General features: G+C 45.1%; 1 long non-coding RNA gene across 1 annotated transcript; it reads right to left on the reverse strand.

Moving 5' to 3' along the window:
• Positions 1-1,771: 1,771 nt before the first annotated feature.
• Positions 1,772-11,836, reverse strand: LOC137848832 (uncharacterized). Its single transcript, XR_011091537.1, has 2 exons — positions 3,226-11,836; positions 1,772-2,899 (listed from the first exon to the last, which is right to left on the reverse strand). It is a non-coding gene; the product is annotated as an uncharacterized lncRNA (long non-coding RNA).
• Between the last annotated feature and the right edge of the window lie 5 nt (positions 11,837-11,841).

Below are 11,841 nucleotides of genomic sequence, written 5' to 3' on the forward strand. Positions count from 1 at the left end.
AAATTGACTATAAGCCCGGAACATGGAATGGTTTGGGTTGGAAGGGACCTTAAAGCCCACCCAGTTCCAACCCCCTGCCATGGGCAGGGACACCTCCCACCAGCCCAGGCTGCCCAAGGCTCCATCCAGCCTGGCCTTGAACACCTGCAGCGATGGGGCAGCCACAGCTTCTCTGGGCAGCCTGTGCCAGGGCCTCACCACCCTCTGAGGGAAGAATTTCTTCCTAACAAAATTTCTTCCTAATTTCTAATCCTAATCTCCCCTCTCTTAGTTTAAAGCCATTACCTCTGCCACCACACTCCCTGACACAGATTCCCTCCCCAGCTCTCCTGTAGGCCCCTGGCAGGTCTCCCTGGAGCCTTCTCAACAACCCCAACACTCTCAGCCTGTCCCCACAGGAGAGGTGCTCCAGCCCTCTGATCAGCCTCGTGGCCCTCCTCTGGACTCGCTCTAACAGCTCCATGTCCTTCTTGTGCTGGGGGCCCCGGAGTTGAACACATCACTGCAGGTGGGGTCTCACAAGACCAGAGCAGAAGGGGACAGTCACCTCCCTCAACATGCCAGCCATGCTGCTTTTGATGCAGCCCAGGCTGGCTTTCTGGGCTGCAAGCGCACATTAATGGCTCACATGGACCTTCTCGTCAACAAAAACCCCCAGGTCCTTCTCAGGGCTTTTCTCTTTCACTAGAACAAAGTTCAGATTATTTGTGTACCTACAACACATAGGAGCTGGACCTGTCTCTTAACATTGAGACAGCAACCAGTTAGACATCCAAGACTGATTTAATCTTTGCAGGCTCACCTTATAGTTAATTGACACACACAAGACAGTACCTCAACAAGGCAGTTAATCCCATTTTGAAATGAGTGTCTAGAATAAGCTGTACATTGCTTCCTGGAGGTGCTTTTCTGTTTTCTATGAAGGGAGGATGGAGCTTAGTGAAGATTTAGATGTCTCTATCATGGCAAATAAAAGTATGTTTACTATTTGTTGTTTTGCTTTGTTTTGTTTGGGGGGAAGTCTGAGAGCAATACAAAGTTGGCAAAGTCAGCAAAATATTTTAAAGAATAAGCATTTCTCTCTTGCTGAACAGATGAAGTAATGTGTTTTGCCTTCACTGCAACAGATTTCTTTTATCTTTCTGCTTTTTGTTTTCTCTGTGGAGTAATGCACACACATTTTATTGATAATTTCAATAAATTATCTCTCACCTTACATCTAACTAGCCTTCCAACGCTGAGATGGTAGTTAAGCCGTTGCATGTTTTGTTTCATTTTATTTAGTCACTGAAGAAATAAGATAGTTGCTTATCTTTATAGCATCTCTTCTAATGCACTCATGGTTCCAACTGTTACCTCTTGGTAGTTACAGAAAAATGAACACAACAAATGATAATTTACTGGGTAATTTGCACAGAATTCTCTGAAAATTTAAATACAATTTACAAGGAATGGCAATTCCACTTTGTGTAACTACAGCCACTCATCCACTGCTCAACACCCAAAGGTGGTAGGAGCTATGTGGGAGCTGCATCAACAAAGAGCACAATTGGTTTGTTACTGCATTTTGTGGCTTCTAGAGGGGCAACAGCTCTGGCCTGGAATACCAATTTATTTAGTGCCATGATGTATGTGAGAGATTATAATCAATGTATCGCAAAGTCTTTCATCACCTAGAAGCAGTACAGGGGGTTGGAATGGCCAACAGAACTGAGAAACTTTGCCAAACAGTCTTTCTGAAAATCAAATAGGTAATAAATACAGAGAATAGTTGTGCTTACACTCAGCTTTATTGCTTGTCAAGATGAAACAACGGTCTTGGATCAGACCCAATTTACTATTTTAAACGATGCCAGTTTTGACTGCTACCAAAGTTTACAATTCCACAACGAAAGAATCTTTCTACCAGCAAAATGAGATGTCATAGAAAAAGAATTCTGGACGAGCTGATTTTTGTAATCTCTTCTGCCAAAACTAATAGAAGTTTAACCATGTAAGTATCACAGAAAATTCAAATGAACAATGAAAAGCGGCTGTGTTAGATTAGGCTACTCTATTAAGCCATTATCCTGTAGGATAGAAGCCTAAGTAAAAGTCTAAACCATTAAAGCAAAGCCCTGCTGTACAGACATATTTCCTACTCACTAAAGCAGAGCTTTATAGTTTCATGTAAAGACTAGTGCTTCTTAAACACTGCTAGCCTTTCTCATTACTCAAATGTCCAAGTTAATGTATTGTTTCTTTTCAAAACACACGCATTTTTCTGGTCAGGATCTGTAGGAGTTGTACTGGATCAGAGCTGTGCTGCAGCAGTGCTCTTCAACTCCTACTTCAGTTAAGACACTTTGAGGCTTTCAGTTAAAAAATAAACCAATGGCAGAGAAAATTTTTCCTTGAAATCTAATTATATTACAATTTGTTTGTGCTAGTATACAGTATTGTAAAGGTTCACATCTCTTTTCATAATTTTGGTTATTTTGTAATTTTTAATCCTGACTTTAAGCATGAATTCACTTGTCATTTTCCAAGAATACCTTGTATTGTTATAAAACTCCCTTTCCTTTACCAGAGTACAGGTACGGTGCAGCAGGCCGATACCTCGGGCCCCTCTGAGTGTGTCCTTACTGCTGCGGGTCAAGCTCTGGGCCGCTGCTCACCCTCCCTTCTTCCCCAGTTCTCTTTCAGCCCTCTTTAAGGCCACACACCCTCGCAGGGAGAGTCCCAAGGCCACGTCTTGTTTCACTCCACTCTGTGCTATCTTCCAGCTACCCAAGTGGGCCGTGCACCCTCAAGCCTAACCACATCCCAGAACGTGCAATACGTACCTTTGCTTTCACTCTAGGAAAGCACTGTTACAGCAGGCTGCAGGACAGTTGCACATCATTTCAGATACTTTGAACTGAAAAGATACACAAAAAAAATAATAATCATAATTACATGCTGGGTCTGCGGGGGCACCACAGAGAGCCCAAGGAGTGCTGAGGGGTGTGGAAGTGGGAGCCCTCTCTAGAGGGAACTAGCCCCAGCCATCACGAATATAAGTCAGTCCTCCTGGCATCAGGAAGTTTTTTAAATTTAGAAATACAAACATGCCCTCTGAAACCAGGTAGCTGGAACCCATGTTGTTTTTACAGACAACCTGAGCTCAGATCGTCTTTGTTCTTCCTGCGTAGTTTAAATGACTCTGGTACAGGCTTGTTGGGACATGCAAAAGCAACAACTCACACACACAATCGTTGTTCTCCCCAAACAACTCGAGTCCTCAGCATCGCCCGATCCAGTCCAGAGATGCCCCAGTTGGGACTGCAGTAAACATAAAAGTATTTTTCTTCTGGATAAACAAAATTACAGATACAGAAAAGTGCATTTCTATAACTAATAATAATAATAATAATAAATCTGGGTTTAAGAACAAATATCTCTTCCAATAGTCCACATCAGAGTAAATGACATGAACTGAAAGTCACTAAATATTAATATTCCATAATCCTCAGCCTTCAGAGGATCCAAGAAATCTAACAAAATAGTTCAGGTTGAGGCATTTGTGAAAATACAGAGGTGAAAGGCTTTCAAACTTTTCTGGACAAAAATAATAAATGGACGTTAATTTCTTAAAATCTCCATTTTATAATTTTTAATTAAAATGCTGTATTTTCATTTCAGGGCTAGTGAAATATCAACACAAGAAAGTAGTCATATCAAAACAAATTAAAGAGCTGCTTTTCTTCTCAGGATGTAATAGGTTAATTCATTTAAATAGCTGTGACACTGGCAAATAAACTTTTTGCTATAAATGATTTGCCATTATTTTTCCTTTTTGGCTACACCCACACAATAAATTAATTTCACTAGAAATGCTCCACCAGTTCAGCACAGTTGTGGCAGTTTCTCTCCTTACCTGGCACACCGTCACCTGCTTAGAAATGATGCTGAAGGTGCCCAAGGGGATGAAAAAGATCCTTCCTTTCCTTGTTGAAGTATGACCATCAGAGGCATAACCGATCCATCCTGTTCAGGGAATTTCATTGTTGCTGCTGTATCTTTTTTTTTTTTTCTCTCAGCTAGTCCAGAGGGGTTTCATTAACATCTCCCCAGTACCTCTGACTAAGTAGGAATTGTGACCAGATTGTGAAAGCTTCTAGAAATAATCTATTTTGAAGTGTTAAGTATATAAATGCAAATTGAGTGGAAACAGCTGTTATTTACATACTCTGGATGCAGGATCCCACTCCCTGATGGATAGAAAAAAACTGCCACTGCAAGAGCATGAAGAAATTGGAAAAATATGGATTTAGTAAAAATACAGGCTACGGAGCGTGCTGTCAGGTGGTATAAATCAGCACAGCTTTGCAGGTTAGCCACCGTGACAACATACAGCACACCTACCAGACAGCTTCATGCACTTCTGTGAGAAAGGGGGAGTTATGAGGACGCGAACGTGCTGAAAACAAAAGCATCTGGACAAATTTGTGTTTCAGCCTCGTATGCAAAGACGAACAGAGAGCCAGGAGTCTTCAGAAACAGTCTCACAGAACAAAGACCCCATTCACAGCAAGACTTTGCTGCGGACTTCTGTGAGCTGGAGATTGTGTTCTGGAAAAAGAAAAAAGAAAAATAAAATAAAAGGAAAAAGAAAAAGAAAGCTCCTGAACAATGTAGGCAGCATATTCTACACCCGGGTGGCTAAAAGGGGAGGGCGGGAGGGAAAAGGGAGCGTAGCGTGAGAGCTCGCCCCGCCGCTGCACGCTGGCTTTCTCTTTCCGCCAGCCTGGCAGAGGATCCTGCACGTCCCTCTCACCCGTCCCCTCGCCCACCTGCAGCGGGTCCTGCGGTCATGTGTGCCATCCCATCCCGTCCATCCCATCCCATCCCGTCCATCCCATCCCATTCCGTGCTGCCGGAGAGCTGCTGCTGCTCCGCTGTGCTGCCTGCGTGCCGCTGCCAGCCCCCTCCAGCACAACAGGCTGGCCTCGGGAGAAGTAAGGCAGCTTCAGAAATGTGCACAAACAGGGGCTGCAGACTTCATACAGATCAAACCCGCTCGCTCACATCTGTGTCAGGAAGCGGGCTGGGGAATTAGAAGTGTTCGCCTGGGTTTTCCTCAGGGGAGGGAACGGGAGCTGGTGTAACAAACACAGCGAAAGCTCACGCATGGCAAAATCACTCAACTCTTGGAGCCTGTCGAGGGATTCCCTCCAGGATTCGCTGTGTTCGATTTGGGATTGCTGTGTGCCTGCCAGCACACAAAAACTGCCCTAACACAGGCAAGTATGTGGGGCAGAAGCATCACTCTTGTTCCATATAGATGCAGACTCCTGGGCGCTGGCCTGTCTCATGCAAAAGAGGCGGCCAATTGCTGAAGCATCCCTTAGCCCCCACCCCAACAAAGCCTGACCACAGCGGCAGGTTTCGCAGCCTCCTTCCATTTAGCACGATGGGGCCTGAAATGCCGGGGAAAAACTCTGCCGGGCATCTCTCTGGGCCAAGTTAATTCCCAGAGGGACCTGCTTATCTATCAGTTATCAGAGAAGTGAGGTCTGGAAAGAAAGCTAAAAGTAATGCTAAAATTTTAAAGTTCAGGACAGTGGCACCGAAAGGCAGAAGAGACACCCAGTCCGAGGTTAACCTTGACAAAGCTTTGCATGTTCTGTGGTAATTCCGGATTTTATTTCCCCTCCCCTGTTCGTTTACAAAAACGGAGATAATAACGAGCCTCCGCAAACCCGAGTCTGGTTACGCAGAGCCATCTGTTAATTCTGGTACATGGCAGCAGAGGGCATCTAAGGACTTCGAGTCGCATATGGCACGGGATTGGAGTCAGATGGCGGGGCTCCTGCCCTCGCCCCCAGCCCTGGGGGTAGAATGAGCCCCCTGTGTCCCCTCCCCAGAGGCCCAGCACTGAGCCCACCACAGCTGGGGATGGTGCCCACATCTCGCACCGAGAGCTGGAGCTGCTCGGGGGGAGATGCGAGAGTTAATCTCCCATCCCTGCTGCCGGCAGGCAGCACAGATGGCTCAGGTACAGGGTGAGGGGAGACAGAAACTGCTTCAAGCGGCCCGTACGATTTTATCTGCCGCTGCTCTGGCCACCAAAGCTGCTCGTGGAAGGGCAACCCTCGTGGGGAGAGGCAGGCGGCGGCCAGGGGAGGACAGCTGCGGACCCATGTGCTGTCCACAAGGAGGGAGAGCAGCCTGCTGTTAACGCTGCTGAGCCCCCAAACGGCGCTCTGTCCGTCTGGCCTGTGCTTCAGGTGACTCCTAGCATGCCAGTCGAGATGCCTGGAGCCTTCCCGAGGCAGAGGACGGGCACAAGTCGGCAGCTGGCAGCCAGCAGGTCTCGCAGCCTGGTCCAGCTGTGGGATGCTCCGTGCCCAGCCTCCCCGTGAGGTGGCAGGGAAAGCAGACACCTCGCTCACCAGCCAAAAGCAGCATCAGAGGCAGGTCAGGTCCATTTCCCGATGCTAACACTAAATGCACCGATCTGAAAAACATATTTGAGGTGAGCACCATACACGCATACCACGGGATGAATATTTTCACTGACTGTGAGAAGTTTAAAATCCTAGGAGCACATTGATCCCCATCGATTACCTTGTTATTCAAACCCCTAGGTGTAGCAACACATCAGGCCTTACCATGAAGTCCATGATAGCCTTAGCCTGAAATTTAAAAGTGGCTTGAACCCAGGAAAAGGTTCTACTACTCTCTTAATTACTCGCAGTACTCCTGAAATGATATTCATCTGTCTGCTTTCCATGGCAGCACTTTCAATCATAAACACTTAATTGTAGGAATTCATCCTCAGGGCCAAATAGCTCTGGGTGAATTAAACCATCTTCAATACAAGAACTACAACAGAGATTTAAAATTAATCTTATTCTGAAGGGAGACGGTTTGTTCAGAGGCATATAACCCAGCTTCTTCTCCAGCCCCATTTTACTTTGCACTCAAAACTCTCTCCTTTGGAGATAGCCCCTGCACCACCTATTTTAATTTTCCTTATTAGTCCGAGAGATGACTCCTTGCCAACGAATGAACTTTAATTACTTACAGATTGGCAGAGCCCAGGAGAGCTGCCTGCATGCTGTCTGTCAGGAAAAAAAAAAAAAAAAAGAACTTGTTTCACAGACATTACTTCCTCTCTCTTACTCGGAGAAGTAGGACTCGCAACTGGCAAGAAAACATCTCGAGCCTCCTCAAGTATAAAAGGCTTGTTTTTTCTGGCAGCAGCTAGGACAAGAATGCAAGATTTCACAGTGCTTTCAGCTGTGCTATCTCTGGGGTTTTTCTGAAACAAAGGCAAGGGTGTACGTTTCTCCAAACATCCAGAACTTCAAAGAGGGTGAGTGCAAACACATGTACCATAGGTGTGCGTCTGTGTACACACCTATGCATTCTTTCTCAGGCATATACACACTTTCTCAGCCAAGAAACAAGCAAAACAAATAGTACAGCCACACCATCACAGGCTGTGGTCTGAGTATTTTAAGTATTTATATTTAAGTATTAAGTATTTATATTTTAAGATTCACAACAAATACTCTCCTAGCAGTTGTTGAAAACGACTGCTATCAACGTAGTACTTGCTAGCAGTCGTCTTGCCTATTGTGTTGATAAAAAGGAAGCCTAACAGGGAAGAAAATGCTGTCAAAGCACGAATATTTACAACTCATCCCAAGGTAACTCCCAGCAATATTTAGCTCATCCTGGTCAGGGCGACACTGCGTATTCACGGGACAACGTGACAGAGCGGACCTGCTTATGAAAGAAGTCTAACACAGGGTAGGGTGAACACGACTGTGTAAATTCCCCTTTTTTATACTTAGTGCCCTGTGCCACCACATGCCAGTTTTCCTTAACAAGTAAAGCCAAAATATTTTTGTTACTCTTTTATTTTATTTTTTTTTATTTAAATAGTAAATTGGAGAAACTCTAAAAGCTCTACATATAACATGTTTTTAATTAAAGATCCTAAATGTGTCTAGCGAACTTCTTACTCGATGCAGCTGAGGCCTCTGGATGCTACCATAAGTTTTAAGAAGTATAAAGCACGTGATGATAAGGAGAAGGATTTAACTGCCACCTCTCAGAGTTTCGGGCTTGCTGCTGACTGTTCATCTACCTACCCACCGAACCAAAGGAAATGATCCTTCTTTTTCTCAGCCGTCTCTGAAAGAAAATAATCTGGATGTTATTTCAGCGTACTGCTCTTAGTGCTATCTCCTGATGGCTTGCTTGTAAATTACATGTGCTGGATTTCTTTTAGAACACCTCTGATTCATAGAAACCACTCACTGAACTTTTGATTATTCTCCTTTGGCAAATGTATATTCTTAAGAAAGATAAAGCATTCATATCCGAATGGATAGAAATGGCAGGAAATAAGGTGGCAGCTGGTTAAGAGTAAAATTGTTTGGTATACATTATAATTTATTTCATCAAAACATTCTGTTCCTCGGGCAGCTGGAAAGAGCCGTGTGATGCCATTTATGAAAATACTTGTTTTCTCTCTGCTCTATTTGCTACGTTTTAGGAACTCTTTGTGAAGCAAGCAGCTCCTGGCTGCAGGCTGAGAAATTCTCCAGGGGCTTTCATCGCAGACTTCGTTCGTGGTGTGTATCCACAATTAACTTGCTCTAATTTGCTGGAGGGAATGGCTCGATATTCCTGCTCCCCTAGCCGTGCTGCCTGACCACCGTGACCACAGGGCAGGGCAGTTACATGTTGCCATTTACATCTGCTCGGGTAAACGCTTGTCAAACCCTGGTCAATAAGCAGACGTGTTTGATAGGCAATATCGAGCCTTTTAGCTGAAGCAAATTTTATCTGACCAAAGAGCATGTCATGGATTTGCTACACAGCATCTTCGGGGCACAGGGATGCAGAGAGCAAGGAAAGGCCCCTTTTATTCTTTCAGGTAGCTCAATAAATCAGCTTTAAGCCTTTTCAGTGAATCAAAGCAAATTCAGCAAAATCAGCCGGGCCAAAAATGCATTACCCCCTTCTCTACTCACGTCATATTATATAAATAAATCAGCGTGCTAGCTCTCCAGTAAATTTGGCATACTTTTCAGGAACAAAGTGAAAAACATTTCTAGCAACAGGCACTTCACACTGTTGGGAAAGTTCTGCTGCCTCCTTCCTTGGTCATGAGAAGGATTTTTGCCTAAAGGAAAACTGAAAAATAAACCCACTCGTCCCTCCCTTTCTCTTTGTGAACATTTGAGAAAAGTCACAAATGTAACATATTCTGCTATGGTTCTCAAGAATTCTTAATGTTCATTTCTTCACTATTAATCTAAATCTTGATTTTAAATATCTACTATATGGATGATGCACTGCCCAAACCAAAATGCTCGTGCACGGTAGAAAGGATCTGGAAAAGAAATCAGAGATTTCTGCAGTTTGTGCCTTTCATCCGCAGATGGACGAAATGCCTCGAAAACTGGCTCAGAAGATTCATATCCCTATAGATCCAGGCAGTATTTGTCCCAGGACTGCTACCCCAAAACATGCCCACCAGAAATAAATAAAGCACTCGGTTTGAGTTGCACTTACGAATTTAAAATCCCTGTCTATGCAAAGTAATTCTCTCTTTATATTACTACATATTACTAATTTGAAGAATTATTGTTCGTAACATGGTAAATTAAAAACATGATTTTGTTTACATGATGGAAGGCTTAGTTTTCAGAGCCTGAGATCTCCCTGCTGCTCCTTTTCTCTTTTTTCTCTCTATTTCCCACCTTTCTCCTGCTCCGTTCTGCTTTCTTATCCAGTAAAGCACTAAAGGCAGAGCAAGTATGTATTAAACATCCTAATGCCAAAGAAGCTAAAAAGTAGCTTAAAGTAGTTTAATACACCACATGTGGCCCATAATCCCAAAAGTAATTTAATTTAATCACCTTTTCTTACACTAAAAAATTATTTTCTTCTCCCCCGTGGCTGTGTGAGAGACTCGCACAGACAGAGGAGGAAAGCAGCTAACTAACAGTGCCGAAAGAAAAAGTGAAACGTCCCCTTCTCCCACCGAGCCTCTGCAGCTCGGGGGAGTCTCAGAGCAGAGCATGAAGGCAGCTCTGCCCCGAGCTACTCTTACGAGGTGCCAAAAGCATCATTTAAAGATCGATTTGCACTTTTAAAGTTTGAATTTCATTACTCTTGCAAATTTATCAGAGCTCCAGTATTATTTTTAAGAGACATTAACTTCCCATGGAAAAGTTAACAGAACTCTAGTTAGGAAAGATCCTGCTGATATACTGCCTCTTTAATTTTTATTCTACCTTTTTCATAACAATATCTGAAGTTTTAAGTAACAAACATTTATTGCATTCTCCTGTTCTTGTTTCTCGTTCGCCACATAAATCACAGTCTTCCTCTCCGTGCCTCTAGCAGCCAGCTGTGGTTTTAGAAACAAATTATTATGACTTCAAGCGACGAATAAACAGCAAAAGCAAAGAAAGTCCTGAGATCCTATCCACGTTAAAAAATGTCATTAATAAATAACATAGGAAAAGAGGACTACAACAGCTGCGAAAAGCAGCTCTGGATCGGGACGAGATGCACTGCATTTCTCTGAGATGAATTTGTGAACTTTAAGGGAAGATTCCTAATTTGAGAACTGTTGTAGCAAAGTTATATATTTTGGAGAAAAAAAGATTTGTAGTTGCATATGCATATGGAGAATGATTTTAGCAATAAAAATAAATCGGTATTCCATTAAAAAAAAATGTTTTGGACATAACGAAGCCAATGTAGTTTTGAAAAAAGTCAATCAGACTTTTTGCAAGGTCTCTCATCACCGGGAGCAGAAGTGTTAACTAAATCGCAGAGGACCCAGACCTGTTCTGTCCCCTCCTCACTTCTACCCGGGGAGAAGCCAGTGGGCATTCCCCAAGAGCGACTGGCAGCCGGACCCGAGGCTCTCTGAACTGCCCCGACGAAAACAAGGACAAAACTGACCTTCAGGACCTGTGTTGTTTTAAGCCATTTCTGAGAATGCTTAAGTAAGAAAGACCGTGTTTGCCTTTCAGCCCCCATTTTAAACCTGCTTTGTTGTCGGTGCTTAAAGCCACCTTTTTTTCATAAACAGAAGAAATTCAATTCGAAAGCACCCAGACACGACAAGCAGACGAAACCACGCTGACCAGTTCACTTAACAAAGAATTATTTTTTTTTTTCCCAGCAGAGGAATCGCTTCAGCTACCGAACTCCGCGGCGATTTCTAAGAAAAAGGCGAATTATTAACTCCGACGCTCTTCACCCACATCCTCAAGAATCGCGCTGAAAAATCACGGCAGCCTTTCGGAGAACTCCTCGGTGGCCTCGTTATTAAAAAAAAAAAAAAAAAAAAAAAAAAAAAAAAACTGCTCGGCTCCACGATTTACTAGGGGCACGGAGCCGAGGCACCGGCGGGGCTGTCGCTGTCGCTGTCGCTGTCGCTGCCTGCCGGGGCTCGCCCCCTGCCCTGCCCCGAGCCCCCCGCCGCCGCCGCCCGGCTCCGCACGCCCTTTGCTGCCTCCCCCCCGGCGGCGGCCGGCCCGCACCCCCCCGTTTTTTTGGGGACGACCTCGCACTGCTTCCCACCTCCTCGGCCCCCAAACACCCCTCATCTCCCCCCCCTCCCGACCCGAAAACGTCGCCTTCCCAACGCCGCCGCCGGCTTTGAGGGCGCTCCCGACCTTCTGCCGGGGGCCGGGGCGGGCTGGGGCCGCTTTCGCTTTGTTTCTGCCCCCTCCCGCTCCCGAAACCCGGCTCGGGGCCCGGCTGCGCCCCCCGCGCTCAGGTGCCCGGCGGCTGCGGGGTGCCCCCCGCCGCCCCCCCACCCCTCCGCCCCCCCGG

This window comes from Anas acuta, chromosome 1 (genome assembly GCF_963932015.1).
Source record: "Anas acuta chromosome 1, bAnaAcu1.1, whole genome shotgun sequence".
Lineage (NCBI taxonomy): Eukaryota > Metazoa > Chordata > Aves > Anseriformes > Anatidae > Anas > Anas acuta.